Source organism: Thunnus albacares, chromosome 6, assembly GCF_914725855.1.
Source record: "Thunnus albacares chromosome 6, fThuAlb1.1, whole genome shotgun sequence".
Classification (NCBI taxonomy): Eukaryota; Metazoa; Chordata; class Actinopteri; order Scombriformes; family Scombridae; genus Thunnus; species Thunnus albacares.
In genome coordinates, this window is record NC_058111.1 from 8171243 (window position 1) to 8190012 (window position 18770).

General features: G+C 38.2%; 1 protein-coding gene across 6 annotated transcripts in view; it reads left to right on the forward strand.

Moving 5' to 3' along the window:
* The first annotated feature begins 1199 nt into the window (after positions 1–1199).
* The window catches only part of cntn5 (contactin 5), a 108638-nt gene continuing 91067 nt past the window's right edge, over positions 1200–18770 (forward strand). For all 6 annotated transcript variants that reach the window (XM_044354354.1, XM_044354357.1, XM_044354355.1 and 3 more), the window contains exon 1: positions 1200–1282. The gene's annotated coding sequence lies outside the window, so the exon portion shown is untranslated. The remainder of the gene's footprint in view (positions 1283–18770) is intronic.

Here is an 18770-nt window from a genome sequence, read left to right on the forward strand (position 1 = left end):
CCAAACGCTGTTCTCGGGGTCTTGGAAAATAACGTTTCAATCATAGACAGATGTGCAAGTCATTTTTCCCTCTAGTGGTCACTACGAGTAACAACATCTGCACATACGTCAAGTCAGACACAATAGCATAATCATACTTTCGGTAAGTACTTTCAAAAGAAAACGTTCATAATCGACATAAAGTTACGCACTGTGACCACTGGAGGGCACTGAAAACTCATGGTTACACAGTGAGTAGGCGTGGTTATGCTGCTAATTGATTTTGTCATCAAGGCATCAGACTAGTTTGCATCAGTGAAGACGGGAGAAATATTTTCCTATATAGAGTAGGCTATTTTTTGTCTTTAAGACACTTAATTGTATACCCTCTATTGGACCCAACACTGAAGAACTTTTTCCCAGTATGAATGAAGGATTAATGTTAATTTGACGTTAGCTACGTCAGCTAATCAGTGTTAGCTAAACAGGGAATTTTAAACAATTAGGCTAAGCTAACTAAATAACTTGGTTGAATAAATTTAAAAAAGATTTGCTAAAACGAAAAAAAATGCAGAAGATGCTACTTTTGAGTTTGTGATTGAAAATAACATAATTAGAGTTTAAAGGTAAAATGTAAGATTTAGCAGCATCTAGTCTCCCTCTTTGTTAACCTATCTGGTAAAATTGTTAAGTTAATTGTCAAACTAGCTTTTCCATTAGTGGAAAAGGAGGGGACATATATAACAGCTATCTTTACATTAGTTTTCAGTCTTCTCATTAAATCAATTTTTCTAAAAGGGCTCAACCTCCTCAAAAAGTAAACAAACAAATGTTCTGACCCTGATAACCCTGCAGAGTGGTGGAGACTGATGAGATGCCACTCCTTATAACTAACCGAGGGCCACCTTGTTCCCTTCAGCACCAGTGAGGCGGGATGCAGCTCTGCAGAGAGCCTCAGCCGGCTGCTGCGGTGGAGGCTGACTGAGAGGAGACCAAACCAAACGTCCGTCCACCACCACGACGCACAGCATCGCCGGAAAGCTGCCTGAAGTGGATAAAAAAGGTTTGGCGCTGGAGAGAAAGAGCTGGACACCGAAAGAACTATATATAAATATGTATTATAATTTTTGTACTTGAGGATGTTGTGTTTACGCTGGCTAACCAGATAGAGCGGCAGAGACTTCACTGGATATTCTTGATATCGCTGCCATTCCGCCGCTTGGGTCGGGAGGGAGAGACAAGCACACACCGGTATCGACTGCGAGAGAAAAAAGCAAAGAGGCGGCTGACCACTTGTATTTCCGTGAGTAAACTATTTTACTTTCCATTTGTTTTTAGTTGGGGGTTTTTTCTAATGTAGCTACAGCTGTATGAGTGAACGCAGGTTGCTCAAAGAGAGACAAGTTCTCTGTGCGATGCTGCTGATACTATCTTCATAAAAACCACCGAAAAGGAGGTTTTGGATGCTGTCATCTCTCAAAGTGTGAGTTGCCTGCTTTTCAGTCTGGGTTATTTCTCCTCTGCTTGTTTAAATCACTTGTGCCTTTTTCCTTAAGAGTGAATGGAGTAAAAAATAAAGGTTTTATGTGTCAAGAAACCCAAACACACTACAAACTATCAAAAATGAGTCTGCTATTTGTTAAGCAAGTTGAAAAATCTTTTATTTTTTTTATGTCAACTTAAAGGTGTCCCACACTGAACCCTAAAAAAAGCATTGAAAAGAGAAACAGTTTGAAATGTATTTAAACTGAAGTGGGCTTGAGGTCTGAGGTCTGCTTTTGACAGCAGCTCAAAGGGATCCATGAAAATATTTTGTCCAAGAAAAAGAAAAATAGAGCTCTCCTGCCAGGGCAGAGGCAGGTTCCTTTTGTTTTTTGGCGAGTGCATCTTTAGATTAGCAGAGCAGGAGGCTTCTAACACACCACTTACCACACAAGTAGACCCACAGGAATGATCTAATCAGAGATATGCAAATTTTTTCCCCAGCTCTAATTTTGCGGCTTGGTTGCGGTTGATTGTTTAGTATAATACTATCGTCTGACAGCGCTGGTGACAGTGAGGGTTATTTTTGTGGCTTTGGGGGGTTTTACGGAGTCTTGTTTGATCTCATTGATTTGGCTTTTTCAGGGCTGTGTTCAGAGGATATACAGAGAGAGCGAGGGGCATTATCAAGCCGTTATTCAATTAGGAATATTATTTACAGTTTTTTTTCCTGAAGTTTGTTTGAGGTTGTTTTCGGTGACAGCAATTAGCGAAGCGGTGGCAGATAGAATAAAGTCTGCCAAAGGAGAACACTACCTTTAAAAGTATGTCTGCTGTCAGTAAACCCCCCCCCCCAAGCTGCTTTGGCTTTTCTTCATTTTTAATGCAGGTCCATTCACAGACACTAAAAAGCAACGTCACACTAAGGCAAGTTTATAATTTAAAGTCACTAAGTATATGTCACTACAATATTCAAGACTCGTGAAGATTTAAATCACGCTAATTTCCCTTTCTGAAAACATCACAATCTAGTTTGTGTTTTCTCCGCTCAATCTCTCCACAATTTGACACAAATTATGTTCAAATGAAGTGATTCTTTCGGAAACTGATGGAAAAAATACTGATGTAAACCAAACAAGACAACATGATGGATTTACAATTACAACAACGTGAGTGTTAGAGGCTGGATTTTACAAGAAAAAACACAAAAAAGTCAACATAAAGACAAGTAATGAATGTGTTTATAATTTTCTGTGGAGGAAATATGTTTTTTTTTTTTGCTATTTCCATGAATCATGGCTCTCAAAAATTTCTTGTGACACATATAGCAGGGTCCTGACCCTCAGGCGGACTTACATACTATATGATGCATGTGTGTGTGTGTGTGTGTGTGTGTGTACTGTCTGTCTATGTGAGAGAGGGATATGCACAAAAGAAAAGTGGTCCCACTCAGTCCTTTTCTGCTCCGAGCACAATTTCATTCACATACTTTGAAGGATTGTGAGTCGAGCACATCCATCTTCTACTGTTGTGTCACGTATACTGTATGGTAGTTGTACTGTATCGTTTGCAACACAGAGGCAATCAATATTACATTTTGCTACAATGTAACAAAATTGGAGCTGATTCAGCAAAATCATTCAGCCTTTTGTTTTCCCGCACCAACACGAACCTGCTCTCAAATTACTGACACTAACTAGTAAATCATTTTAGCGTATAAACCGGAACAGTATTTACCTTTAATTAAGGAAATGGTATGTAGTCTATTCACAGTGATACATTTCAATCATGTAAGCTATTGCATAGTCTAATGCTGCCATAGTTTCCTGTTAGTGTTGTTCAACATCCATTAAGAATAAATTACGGAAGGCGTACTTGAAGGCATGCTAGTGATTTTTTTATAATTGGCCATAATGTTTAAGGATAAGTTCACATTCTTCCAATTCTTAAAACTGCAGCTAACAATCATTGATTCATCTGTGGATTATATTCTAGATTATAATAATTCATCAATCCAGTGTACAAAATGTAAAAAAAAAAGACAAAATTACTGTTTCTCAGAGTCCATGACGACATCTTGAAGTTTCTTGTTTTGACCAACAGTCCAAAACACAAATTTACAGTGATGTAAAGCAGAAACAAGCAGCAGATAAGTGGGAATAAGTAAATGTTTGGCTTTTTTGTTTGAAAAATGACTGAAGCAATTAATCAAATATCAAAACAGATGCTGATTAAATTTCTGACTGATTGTTTCAGCTCTACTTAAAACAACGCTGACGTTCCTGTATGTGTATTGAAAGACTTATTGGTTGCTGTAATTGTTCCTTGTGTCTATACTGAGAGAAGCCTTAATGAAGCAATTTCAATGTAAAGCATGAGGGACTAAATCCATAGCTCTTCTGTGGGAAAAATGCAATCTAAAGTTCAGTGGACATCATACAGTGTTTTAGCACCAATTTCCGGCTTTTTGTTGTTCTCTCTGCTACGGTTCAGCCAGGAAACACAGCTGGAATCTTCATGAAGAGGAATCTTCATAGTAAAAAGACAGCAACTTTGGAAGATAACCACTTGATTTCTCTAATTCAGACTAGCGAGGCCTCACATTAGCTTCAGATAGAGTACATTTCGGCGCAGAATGAGGACTGTGGATTTTGTCAGGAGAAAGAATTACAACGACTAATAAATCTTTCAGTGCAAATAAGAGCATGTCGGTATTGCTTTAAGATAGACTTGGAAAAATGTGAACCTATCCCTTAATCTAGATATATATTTCATAAGACTTAATGTGCTTAAACAATTCTCATATTAGCCCACACCTCCGCTTAGTTTAATTTCGTGAGATCATTTGAAAACGGTTCATCTCACAAAGAGATGTATAGTTTAAAGTCAGCAGACGCAGCCCTAATCAAAAGGAGATTCACCTGCATATCAGGGGAATAGATAGAGGGAATGAACAGCTGTGCCTGTTTCACGTGGTACAAATCAGAGGTTACCTCTATCCTTATCTGATGTAAATCACTTATTTGCTCGTGGTAACTGCTTTAAAATGTTTGTAAATCCACTTGGGGGGAGGGCAGGTGTGATATGAAATGCAAATTAGTAGATCAGCTGACCTTGATGGGATTGGAATATGTCTTGAAGTTACAGCTGTCCCATCCTCTTAAATTAAATGATTATCGACATAGGCCAACAGACATGTATTTAGGGTATAGTTAATTGAAAATGACAACTTTAGTGAAGGCTAGCCCTTGGTACACTTGAAAAAAAAATGCATCCCAGCAATGACAAGAGAGGGAAGGAAAAGAAAAGTGTCTCACCAAGACAATAGCACCCAAGGGAGTCCTACTTTCATTTAGAAATCTATAATTAAATATAAATATTAATATTACATATAAGAATAATCAAGTGAAAATGGACAAAAATGTCTCGCAGATCACACTTCCTACTCAAACATGTCCCTGAGGAGTGTTGTCTGTTTTCTGTATGATGTGAACAAAGATATTCCAAGACAGCGATACAGTATGACTGTGTAGGCTTCAGTACATTAGAAAGAACTGTGTAGTTATTCCTATATGGTGACAAAAAACGAAGCTAGAAAGTGTTGCATCCTGAAATCTGTAAACATGTTTTTCACTGTCCAGAGAATGCAAGGGTGTAATTTTTGTTCACAAAACACGACAGTGACTAAGAATGTAGGTCTTGGGCATCTTTCCCTGGTAAGATTTGAGATGGCATGCATTTGTTAGATTAAAGAAATTCTTTTTTTAGGAAATGTTGGTAATCTTGACAGAAGCAAACCCGTCTTTGGCTGCCTTCCTATCTAGCACTTTGTTTGTAAGGGGGGTGAGGAGGGGGGGGGGGGGCCCTACTGGTCCTGCTGAGCCTAGAAGACAAACGTCCCTCAGGACCCATCTGACAACTTAATTTATATAATTGCTTAGAAGCATCTGCGTAAGAAAGACCGACTTTCAGCACCCTCCTCCACTTGTCACTGTTATGAATGACTCGGATTTGATGTCCAATGAGTCAAACAGACAAGTCACACTGATGTCGACATACTAAAGCATGTGTGAGCTACAAAATAAGCACTGTTAATTTGATTACGGCACTGCATCCTTCTTATGGAAAACAGTTCTAGTTTCATATCTTCATCCTGCATTGTTAGTTAGAGCTCTGATCTGGTTATACTGATGCAGCCAGCTGATTGTGCAATACATCCCTCCACCATGAAAAATGTGTCCATATGTTAAACAGTAATGCAATAAACAAAAGTGACATGAGAGCATCAATGTGTGGCCTTTCTCTCTTGATTTTTTTGCAGCTTATGATTCCTTTGGTAGTTAGCAGCTGGTCAAAATAACTTGTTTTGGTTGGCTTGTATGTGCCACAGCCTCGTTATTGTTAATTATGTACTTCCTTTATCTGTTTGTCTTTGTGCTGTCCCCATTGTGTTAACTTTAAACAAGTCATCTGCAGATACCCGCAGGCTTCCTTTGTACCGCTTCTTAAATGGATGGTTGAGAAAATGTTAAAGGTTATTAATTGCTTGTGTGGAACCAGGGAGTAAGCTTTTGAACAATATTTGGAAATTAGAATTTTTTTTTGGAAAAGCCAGCCAGAACACACCCTCTTTGGAATGGTCAGATAACAAATTAATTAAAATGAATTAAAAGGACATTTATCTTCTATATTATCAAAAATATTTGCCCCTTATTGTTAGCATTCGGCAGTTAAAGCAAACTTTCTGGATGTAATACACAAAGGAATTTTCCTTTAGTCATATTGATGTGTTGTAATGAAGTAGGTGGTAGTAGGTTTGTCTTGGAAATAGTTTGTCAGTGAAGTGAACATCAAGTACCGCATTGGTGAAGATGGTACGGAGAGAGCAGCTATGATGATGGTGATGGTGGGGAATAGCCTGAGGATGGAGTGTTTTTCAGTAGGCAGCTCCTGATATTATGTGACAGTAAAGGGCCTTATCTACCAGGGCCATGATGAAGCACAACACTCTTTGATTTTTTATCTTCCAAACGTTTAACAATCTCATGCTCTAGACAGATTAGCGAGATGAAGGTGTAAAAACAGGCTATGCGGTTTCAGGGGAGTCAAATACAGCCAAATGCAGGGTCTAAGGCAATATCTGCATCACGCTGATAGTTCAAAATGAAAGATTAGCTGAAATTACTCACATACTTTTGGCCTTCAGGTTCAGGGAAGTCATAACATATTATACATCTTATGGCTTGATTTGATTATTTTTGCTTAAGTGTACAATACAGGCAGACAGTAAGTGGGATAAAAAGAGGTTGAAATGGGAGAAAAAGGGGGGATGACATGCGAGGTTTGTGCATAAACTTTACTTGAACCTGCTGTAGCACTATGTTCCTCTTGTTGATCTATTCTATATCTTTGTTTATCTGGTTTGTTATTCGGTTCATCATGCTCAGAAGTCTCTCACTTGCAGTCGGCTTCGTATTTATTTCTGTTTCCCATTAGGGCACTGATCCCCTAAAGAATTAGTCGGTGGTGTTTTTTTTTTTTTTTTTACCCTACTTAAAATTAATCAGGGCCCGAACCTTTCTTTTCAAGTTGTTTTCTATTGGTGTGGTATCTTAATATGCCAAACTTCCAAAGACATAGAGACCAACTCTTGGCAAGCATCAACATACAGAAATCAAAGGCACCTCAAGACATCAATTTATTTTCATGTTTCCTTTTTAGCTATCATACCTAATAATGTAGAATTAGTGTTTTATATTTCAATCTTTAACCCTAATGAAAATGTCTTCAGGCCCTGTTGGTTAACAATTGTCTTTGTTAGCTCATTAATGTGAAATTACTTCTCAGCTTCTTATAAAAAACATGTCCTAAAACAAATAACATGCAGCACATTGTTTTTTCAATGATCTTTGTACAGATTGTTTCATCCGCCATAACACAGAATTTTTGTGTCATGTTCTTCTACTTGTAAGTGTGGAAGCATCATGAGTAAGATTTTGTATCCTGTGCGTCACTCGCTGTTAACTTGTTTTTCAAAGCCGTGTCTTTCATACACCGTACATGCCATTTAGTGAATAACACCAAGTCTTTCAGAACGAAAACATTTTTAGAATCCGTAACAGTAACCCAAGGTCAAAACGCTGTTAAAAACTTCTCAGATATCTTTCAGTCGAGGCCTTCTGAGTGTCTACTAACTCACGGTGAAGCTGCATAGTAATGTCTCTTGCAGCCTAGTGGGCATTTTTGAAAAGAAGGCAGCAATTCTGTACATTAAAAGAGGAGGAGGAGTGTTTTAGGGTCACCTTTCTTACAGTAAGTACGAAGTCATGCATCCCGAGAGATGAAATGCGTGTGGAGGTATCTGTCAGAATACAACAAAGAGGGCTGCTTTGCTTCAGCTCTGCTTGTGCACCACTTTGCTGTCCCTTTTTCTTGTGACAAACATTGAGTGAGTGAGGTAGATGTAGCATATTTCCTTTAATATCTTTGTTATGTAATGACATTACAGTACTTAATAATGCAGGGATAATGATTGATGAGGAGGGATTTTATGTTTCATTTCATTTTTTTCTACCGATCAATCCCAGACAATCCCGGTCTGATACATGAACTAGACACACAGTGAATGTCCGACTTGAACTGGTGATATCAACTAGAAAATACATCAGTGTACAAAATGCATGCTTTAACAAATGTAAGACTTAATACTGAAATGTCCTCCAGATATGAGAATCATGTGAGGCTTCATTAGGCATCGGGATAAGACAGAAGCACTGATGCATTTTACAGGAAATAAAGGTAAGAAAGCCTCTGTATGAAGCTTTTATTCAAAGCTACTGCTGTGTGGTGAATACTGATATTTGGTTTTACACAGTTGCTTGATATCAGCTGTCAGCCCTGCTGCGGATAGCATTATGGATGTAGTGATTTTTAGCAAGTGGTCCTGAAAAACAAAACAAAAATGCATCAAAACAAATCTCATCGTAGCGATACGTAGAGTCATTTATTAACACTGCTGACATTGTAATTCATAAGTCAATGTTCAGCCTTCTTTATAAAATCTCTCAAAATGATTAGATGTTAATAAAATGATAAAATAAGCAACCTTTGGGAAACGCCAGCAGTCCGGTTGATCAATAAGTGTAATACCAGGGTTTCCGCCAGAGAAGTTGTTCTGCACGGCGGTTTAAAGCTCGGATCCTTTGAGGAATAAGTCGGCGCATAGCAAGTGTGCGGTCGAGAGAGAGAGAGAGAGAGAGAGAGAGAGAGAGAGAGTGTGATGGTAAGGCTGTGGTGACCAGAGCAGAGTATGAAGTTAGCAGTGAACAGGGTATTGAGTGTAGAGTTTAGGCTATTTGTCAGAGAATAAACGCTACAACTTCTCAAGCCACCCGGCTGAAGTGAAGGGGGTTAGCGCTGAAGCTAGCCACAACATCACCCCATGCTCACTTAAGGTGGACTCCATTGAGGTGGACCAGCTATTTTGATTTTAGTGACAATCTCAGCAGCTCCTCCGAGTTTTTCTCAGCGTTAGGTCTAACAACTTCTCTGGTGGAAACCCCGCTCTCTCTCTCGACTGCACACTCGCTATGCACGCAACCTGTGTACTGAGCTATTCCTTAAAGGAGGATTCCACGATTCTTTTTCATGTTTTTAAGACTATTTGCAAGTTACTGAACAGTACTCAAGATTCAAAAAGCTTTATTGTCTTGTTTATTGCTGAAATTTGTCTTAGGTTATGGGCTCACAAACAACAAGAAAACACTCACCCATGAAAGACTCAGATAAAATGACATTAAAACACAAACAGTTCCATACATAAATAAGAGCAAGTGTGTAAAGCTGCATTAGAAATAGTGACAGTCTATTTGGTCTTTTTTAAAATGGATATTGCAGTTGGAAACCAAACTAATAGTGCAACCAAACTCATTTCACAGCTGAAAAGCAAACAGTTGATGTTGTGTAGAAGCGTTAGTGTGTCGTTTCGGATAACAAGCAGGATATTCACCATTAAAAAAAAAAAAAACACCAACACAGTACACCAGAGCTGACAGAAGTTAGTGCTTTCAGTTAGCAGGCGAGCTAACCCCTAAGCGGTGGCGTTTACCTGCAGCCTAGCTGTCAGTTTAACATGATGTGAAGAAGATGAGCTTCCTAGCAGGACATTAAAACTGCTGCTAACACACTACCAAGCGTCAAATCTGTGAGCTAACTGGGGAGCTGGCGACGTGACAATGTTCAGACGGGTGTAAGCTAACAGCAAGTGCTGCTGTACCGATATGACTCCGTAAAGGCAGATCATGGAAACATTTTAATTGTTCATTATGTAATATCGTCATATCGCACACCCATACCACTGGGCTCGCAATACACTGGTTTGGAAACCCTGAATACTTAACATAATGGGAGATTAATGGGAGGTGTGACAGCAGGGGATGACACAACAATATTGTTGGCAAATATAACACAGCCTAACACTATCAAAATAATAGAAACCAAATTATCAACTTAACCATACAGCTGTAAAATTATTCAGCTGACTTGCTGAATTCCCACCTCACACTTTGATAAGCAGCTTCCAATTGGTCAGCAGCTGGAGGTCTGTAATTAATCAGAGACTCAAAACATCTGCTGCACAGAAGAGTGTCTAACAGACACATACTGTTAGATACATAATGTATCTACTGTATCTAACGAGTCACTTTAATTAGTCATTTTTCAGAGGGAGGACATTAATGGAATCGTCTCATTTGTCTTCAAGGACCGTACTCTATTTTCAGCATGTTTTATTCTATTTAATATTAAGTGTACATAATTTGTTGTCAACCATTTTCCAAAGACTGTATTTTACTGACCATTCAGGCAGCCATTAATTTCAGTTTATATTGTATGAAAATACACTGAGAGTTTGAGTGTTTCAACAATGGATTTTATTATAAATCACTTGATGTACCTCACTTTAAGATAACAGTTTATGATGTAAATGTCTAGCAGATAGTAATGTGATAACTAGTTATGGTTATATGTATCGCTGTATGTACACAGATAATGTAAGAATCCCTAAATCCCTTGAAGAGGCTAAATGAAAATAAAAGCAGTGTGTAAATACTGCAGTTTACATTGTTATGGGCCCAATTTAAGATTTCCCTCATAATGTCAGTCCATCTGACCAGCGTTTCTCTAATTGTGTGTTATGTTGAGGCTAGTAATGCTCCACAAACTCGATGCCTTCTATCCCTGTTGGTGAGTTGAAGTTCAAATGAAGTTTTTAACTGTGGTAAAAGTCTTTCATTTATTAATTCACACACTGAAACTATGTCCTACCCTTTAGGCTATGTTTTAATAGGCGATTTGAAGTTGCACTAAGTCAAATATTTATGAGCTGTTGTGTTGTCTTTTCTTTCAGCAATGCTGTCTTTTCATCTAATGTTATCATCCTAATGTTTTGGTCTAATGCGTTCTGAAGCGAGTGAGAACCCTTTTTTTGAATCTTAGAGTTTAGGTATAGGGTTTAAGTATTCCCATTTATACTCACTCACATTTTTACTGGGGCAACAGCATAATCAAATTTACCTTAACAATTATCTATTCATTACAATTAATGATCACAGATCAAAGCAATCATGAACGATTCTAATCCCCCGTTCAGTCGCTAATGTCAACCAGCTAGTAGCATCATTGTATACTCCATAGAGGAGATGAAGGCACTTGAGCATCTAGGGAGCCAGACAGTGGAAATCGCATTCAAATAAATTGAGAATTAATTAGATCTATATATCATTGCCACAAATGTGCCATGGGACTGTACAGCATTACGCTGGGAATGAGCATGTGACACAGAAACCCATAGTTTCATTTCAGTGGCTGTTGCGCTCCAATTTTCAACTGTGCTTCTTTAACACTGACCACACATAAAAAATACTTATCTCTGTCACAACTCGATTGCATTTCTATGAAGGCAATTTTTAGAAGATGAAACGAGTTTGCAAGGGTTTTCCAAAAGCACCTTCCCTACCCAACTTTAATTCTTAAGGCCATAATATAGTTACCATAGCAACTTGTGCCCCTTGATTTGAGCAGGGGAAATCAGGTCACATTACTGCTATGTTAGAAGCGACCTTTACCTCACCACACGTCTAATACTTGGTTTCCAACCTGCCACTCACTGTGCGTCTCAGCTCTCTGTCTTCATTTTTCTGCTTTCACTCAGATATCAACATAATTCAAAACAGGAATTTTAATCAGGATTAAAAGTATCATGGCTAATTCACAGAGATTGTACCATCAAAGCAAAACTTTAGAAAAGGCTTTTAAAAGACCATCTGTGCAATTCCTTTTTTTTTCTCTCTCTCTCTCTCTCTTCGCCTTCAGTATGTCATCAGGGGATAACTCAGTTTGTACCACTGCTATTTCATTGTTTAATGGATTTTTGGAAAGCACTGATTAGTGGGAGTCGGTATAACATGAATGTATAATAATAGGAAAGTACACATGTCCAATTCTGACATATTGTAAGATTCTGTAACATAGAGGGGATAAAAGCTATTCTTAGAGGCAACCCATAATTTCCATCAGAGTCTGAAATATAAGTGAAGTGCCCACACGGTTGCCATGTGATAAGTTCTGATTTAATTTGATATTCTAACTTGCTGTTTGCCAGAAAAACAACTACAGGTCCAAAGGCACTGATGGCTGTGTTTTTTGTAATTTATAGCCTGAAACTTTACCACAGAGTTTTGAATCTCAGTTAGCTGATCTTCCACTTTCATAACACAGTTCTGTCCCCTTTGTTTTGTTCAGTGTATCCGTGCTGATACATCCAGTAAGAGCTGCACCCTCAGTGTCATTACGTATACGACTTTAACTTAATAAAACACCATCGTGGCTGGCCCGGATTCAGATTAATTCATTTTAAGTAGCCTGACATTTTATGTTGTTAACAATGTAACATTCATGCAATGCACAAGTGGATGTGTTAACTGTGCTGACCTGAGCTGTAGAGATCTAACAATGAGCCTTGAGACAGGCCCCTGATGTGCCAGATCACATACTCATTAAATCTCAATTTTCAGCAAAGCTCATTTAAAGCATAATGTGTGACACACAGAACCTGTGTTCAGCCGTTGCCTTTGAATAAGGACAAAATGAAACACTGAGCTTCAGGTGCTCAAATCTGGTGTGGGTGAATGTGTGTATGTGTGTGCAGCAGCCTAGGATGGCCAAGCTCAGGATTCTGCAAAACTATGCAGATGTAATATTCTGTATGTGTGTGTGTTATCTGTATGCAGCTGTGCATGCCATATATTCATGTTTGTCAGGATTCAAACACCATCTTTTTTTAATGCAACAGTTAAAACATAACTACAAAACTGGGCTTAGTCTATGTACAGAGGGATATTCCTGGCTTGATGGGTTATTTAGTGTATCCCAGTCACTGCCTGTAGCAAAAGCAATGTTTTGTCATTGTTTTAAGGTCAGAATGAATCGATTAATTCATGTTTATTCTCCAAGGAAAGAACATTTCTAAGACTTTGAAATAACCAGATGCTTTTAGGGATTGTGCCCTTTGTCATACTGTAAATGGGCTTAATTTGTGGTGTGAGAAAGGATTTTAATTACAACAATTAAGCGAATGCGAAATGTAATTTATTCCAGGCTACACTGCATAATCTACAAATTAGGCTTACCATTTTATTAAGCACGGGCAGATGTAGCACCACAGGCCATTTTAGATCCAGTAAATTCACCACATGGCATGACCTGTCTGCCCCTCTCATCTGTTAGTACAAAACAAAACCTTTACAGAAGGTTGAGTCTGCTTTTTTTTTAAGAGATTAGGACCCCAACCTACTGAGGTGATAGTCAACCATTGGGTGTCCCTGGGTGATCATTGATCATCTGTAGCTGACTATTGCTTTATAATTTTTTTTTTGAGCTATCTCTTTGAGCCCACACACTATTATGTGAATGAATAAAAAGTTGAACTTGAAATTTATTCTGACGTGGTTTTGTTCAAGACAAGTTTATTCTTTTGGGGCCTTCTGCTATGTGAGCTATTCCAAAGCACATAACTGTGCTGCCCTTTGAATGTCTCTACATAACAGCTTTAAACAGCTGAATTGGCTCATTTAAGTATCCGGGGCTTCATGTAGTCTGTGACGGGTTTTTTTTCACATGAGAAGTGTCAACTGCCCCCATTATCCTATTGTCATCTAGATGGATACGGAACAGGTGGAAGTTCTTGGGTGAGACGGTGTGTGTGTTAAACATTAACAAGGCCTAGCGCGGTGTTAGCGCATTACTTCTTTTACAGCAGAGAGTTTTCTCAAAAAAAAAAATACCTGCCTAGAATGAGATGTAGCACCTGATATTCATGCGGAGCTCGGAGAGAGCTTGGCTTTTACTGTGAAGCAGGTGCAAGAAATGTTGATGTTGTAGTTTCTATTAAGCATTAACTGCAACAGCCTTCACTTGTTAGTCTCTGCACACACCTGCTTTCTTACAGCTGTTTTCTGCTACTGTTATTCAGTAGAAGTTTGCCCACATGATGTGTCGTGTCTGGGTTTTTTAAAAATCTTTTCAAAGGGTTCAAAACAACTAGTGGCTGTCAAACTTAGATTTAAGTGGAATGTGCCATGTATTAAATTGGTGAAATGCTTCATCAAGTGTAAGGTCACTAAGATCTCTCGAGTTTTAAAACGCTATAGTTGGTATTAGAGATGCAGCGATGAACTGATTTCACTGTTATCTCAGTGAAGGTAATACACATTACTTTAGTGGCAAGATACTTAATAAAACATTGAGTTGGTAGGGAATTAAATATAAAAGTGTCACTTACAATCAACTGAACAGCGGTGAGTTAAGAGTTGGGCTTTAACAACATAAACCAACAGCAGCACAGCAGGAAAAGGAGCATTGCACCGTTTTTTAAATTAATGCTCAACAAAACGACATGTAATCCATTAAGCTTCAGTGCGACCGTTTACATCCTGTTGCTTCCCGCCATCTGTGTTGAGTAAATGCTAGGTATGGAAGGTACATATGCCAGGTGTAACTTAACATCAGGATATTGTAGACTTTTAGCACTATACCATGGGATCTAATGAATGACATTTCAGGGATTAATACAACCTGCAGAAGAGATATTGTCAATTTATTTCTTGCATTTTTACTGAAACTACAACAAAAAAACAATAATAGACAGGATTTTCAGTTTATTACCTACATTAGGTTCCTCTAGGGGATCAATAAAGTTCATCTTATATTATTAATAATGATTTAAAATACTGTATTTAAAATATTAGAAATCAAAGTTCATGTTGGCACGGACTATTTATTTTCATTTTTCTTATGTTTTTCTAACTTTAGCCTAAGACTACCTCTGGTACTGCAGCAGTTCAACCTACTGATGCTGAATCCTTGGTGAAGTGTGCATGTTGTGCTCCCGCTTCAAAGCAAAACAGTGTGATTTTATCCATCTGTAGTATTGTGAAATAAATTAATGCATATCCTCAGACTATAACCGCACCATCAAAATCTATAATCATTGCATCCCTAGTTAGTATACAATGAGTAACCAGCTGTGTACCTCTGGGGGGGCTTCAGTCAGGGCCTATACTGCTTTTCTTTTGCTATGTGTTGAATCTGTGATGTTGTATAGATGTTTATGTCTCTGTGGGAGTAGCTACTGTTTACAACACCAAGGTATAGAATGAATTTTAGAGTCTTTTGCTCATATTTATTCCATTTCCAGATAGACACAACTTGCATCAATGGCTGTGAGTACACGGCAGCTGTTTTTCTTCTGAATGTAATCAGATTACTGAAACTTTTTGTGAGTGCTAGACAAAATGATTTTTTGTTCACATGCTCTGTAGTAAGGCAAAGAAAGACTGGCGCTAGGCTACGTCCAAACTTAAATCTGTTTTAGACGTTTTCAGCTCACTGCTTTGTTTCCGTACTGAAGCAAGAGTTTTATCAGAATATACCGCTTTTGGAGTTAAAACACAAAAATAAGCAGAAGACAAGACTTCTGTTTATTTTCCCGAAACTTGTAAATATCACATGTTTAAAGATCCCTTGGGAAAGATACCCCACTTAGAAAAATGGGAGACGGCTTTCGTAAATGACAAACGACAGAGGAGCGAGCGGTGCGTCGTCCCAAGGGAACAGTTTTGACTTTACTCAAGTGCTTATGCACAGAGAGAGTATAGCTTTTGTGGAAAAACTGAAAGTAAATGGAAAACATTTACATGACATCTTCAAATCTTTCAAATAGATGAAAGATTTAACCTGCCTCTGTTAAAAGGAATGAATGTTCTCTCAGAAGCAGCTAGTTTATTCTGATCCAAATTGTTTGCACATTTCTGACTGAGCTCCTTGTCTGATGAATAGTGGAGTAAAAGAGTAAGAACGGTTATTGATAAGATTGATATGATATTGGTAAGGAAGATCAAATTCAGGTTCGATCTCGGGAAGGGATGCCAAACAATCAGACTGATTTAACAAATGGATGTTGTTGATCAATTAAGATAAAAAGACTGATAAAAAAGAATTTATGAATTACTCAAATGACTCAAATTGGAAAATAAAAATCAACATGCAAAGTAAAACTCATTCCAACAAATCACCAGCTGCACATTTGATCCAGTGAAGCGCACCGTTGTCGGCTCCTTGATTAAGCTCAGGTGTGGGTAATCAGGCTGTCGCTGGAGGTAAATATGTCTTTCATGGCACTGAAGGTATTCCAGTGCAGTGCCTCTCTATAATCTGCTTTTGCAGTGTCAGAGATGGGAATCTAATAAAATAAACCGCCGTCCACAAAAAATGACATCTCAAAAGAAATAGGGCCTCAGATGGACTCATGCTTATCACCATCTCACTCTTAAGACTGTATCTAATCCTTTTACCAGTTTAAAATCTGTGACACCTTTTTTCTGTCGGCTGCATTTGTGCGCCTGGCTCAGAGGTGTCAGCTCTTCTTCATCTTCCTTTACAGCCTTGTTGAATGCTTGATGGTAGAAAGATGTGTTAGTTATTAGAATAAATAACTTTGTGTGAGTTGGTCAGTGGATAAAATGTTAAAAAAAACATTTTCTGGTGTGTGCTCTGTAATCTAGTGTCTATATTATTTAGGTTTGGCTAATTAGCAAAATGCTTTGTTTTCCGCAATTGAACATCATGCACAAATGTAGTAGTTTTCACATATGGTTTCAGGTGTTTCTGTGAGTGAGCAACTGTTTGAATTTGAAACTATACTGGCAAAGATTTCAATTTCTTTTACTGACAAATCTCAAGAGTAACAAAGCAAGTCCTCATTTTTGTTGTAACACCATGCTGTTATCTAGTGCTTGCTTTTAGAGAGCAGATTACTGAAGAAAAACGTGAATATTTCCCTGCCACAACAAAATGGAGTGGGTTGGGGTGTGTTAGCGTGACTCAGCCAGCATCAGTTCCAAAGAAACTTTTCATCTAAGGCTTATTGATCAGCCTCAGATTGTTTGTACATGCACTCTCTGAGCAGAGATAATGAGTACTTGCTTATTTAAATACCACATTTAGAATGAAATGTAAAAATTTGCTGGACGGTGTTATTATTGACTAATGTGAAACTGACTGTTTAAATCATAACTGTTGCATTAAACTATATTTTGAAATGAGGTGTAAACTCGTTACAGTGGCATGACATCGTATTACAGGGCTCTATAGTGCATATGTGAGTGAAAATTAGAGTGTGTGAATGTGGCATATTATTTGCAAGTGACTCTGATTTGTGACACCAGTAAGTTATAGTGCGAAAAGCCCAGTATGGCAGTTTGAGGTAATTAATTTTCTGAATTCATGGATTTGTAGTTTCCAGTGTTTGTACTATGTGCATGTATGTATGCATTCCCCATATTTAAAAGATGAGAAACAAAAGAAAAAAAAAACATTTTCACCTTCCTTCAGCCATGGTGAAATAAAAACACATCATTTTTATGCCTTTAACAGGCTTCATGAGGGTGTGTGTTCCCTTGGCAACCATCTCATCCTCAGGTCAGTGTAATTCCCTAGGTGGCCTCTGTAGTGGATATAATATACAAATAACTTCTCATTACAAATATTTCAAGAAAATAACATTGTTTAGAAGCGAGAGGCAAAATGCTGATAGGGTGCAATGTTTCCCACAGAGTTAGAATCTATATGGTGTTATCTGACTGGGAAGGGTAGGGGGGGTATACTGCATATAAGGTGCTCCACTGCAAATATTTTAATTGCCAAGTACTTTGTGACAAACAAAAACTGAATGAATGAATTATGTTGCAACTGTATTGTCATTTTATGTACAGCACATTGTTTCTTTCCAACTCTCGTCCAAAAATTAATGTAATGTTACATCCTCCCCCTGACGACAGGAGGTCCACTCAGGCCCTGAAGGGTTGGGTCTCTGAGATTGTGTTAAGAACATAGACTAACTTATCAGATTTAACTTGAATGCATCAGTTTTGGACAAATTTGTGCAGAGATATTCATGATACTAACCATGCGTGATCTCTGGATGGATCCGGCCAGCCATCTTCTCTGCGGGGAAAAGCCGGGAAAAGCCATTAACCATGGGTGCTATTCATTAAGCTAATTTATGCTTCCTTGCATCTTTTCTCCTCTGTCCTCCGGACATGACCTGGAAACCGATCTCCCGCCACCATTGTTGTGGATCTTCAAAATCTCTTAATTGCACCTCGAGGACACAAGGAAAGAGGAGGCTCCTGGAGGAGCTTAGAACGAGGAACCACAGGTGTATCCTCTGTGGAAGTTTTTTACAGGACGGCAACACCCCTTTGATCCAGTGTCTTTATTGAATGGTCAGCTGATCTGATGAGATAGTAAACAGTCAGGCTGTTGTGGAAACTGCTTTAATGTAGTAACATTAATATATGTGATTATAATATAGCAGATCAGGAAAACTACCTGTGGAATGACGACACCAACAGCAGATTTTCATATTTATTCATAAAATAAAAATTGGTGAACCATGAATCAATCACAAGAAAAACTTTTGTAACTTCATTATTTTTCTTCATAAGCCAAATGCTTTGCGTCTCAAGTCCATAAAATATGATGCCGCACAGCTGCGTGTCTCCTATAATATCATCCTGAACCTGAAAAGGACGTCACACTTTCACAAACTAAATAAGCAATACTTTAGACATATTCTGCAAGCTACAGCTGCTTTTATTGCTCCTCGGTCTGTTCTTTCAGTAATTAACAGATTTTAATTGTCTATTCGTGTCTTATTCTGTGACAGCCAGACACTGCTATGGATCTGTAAT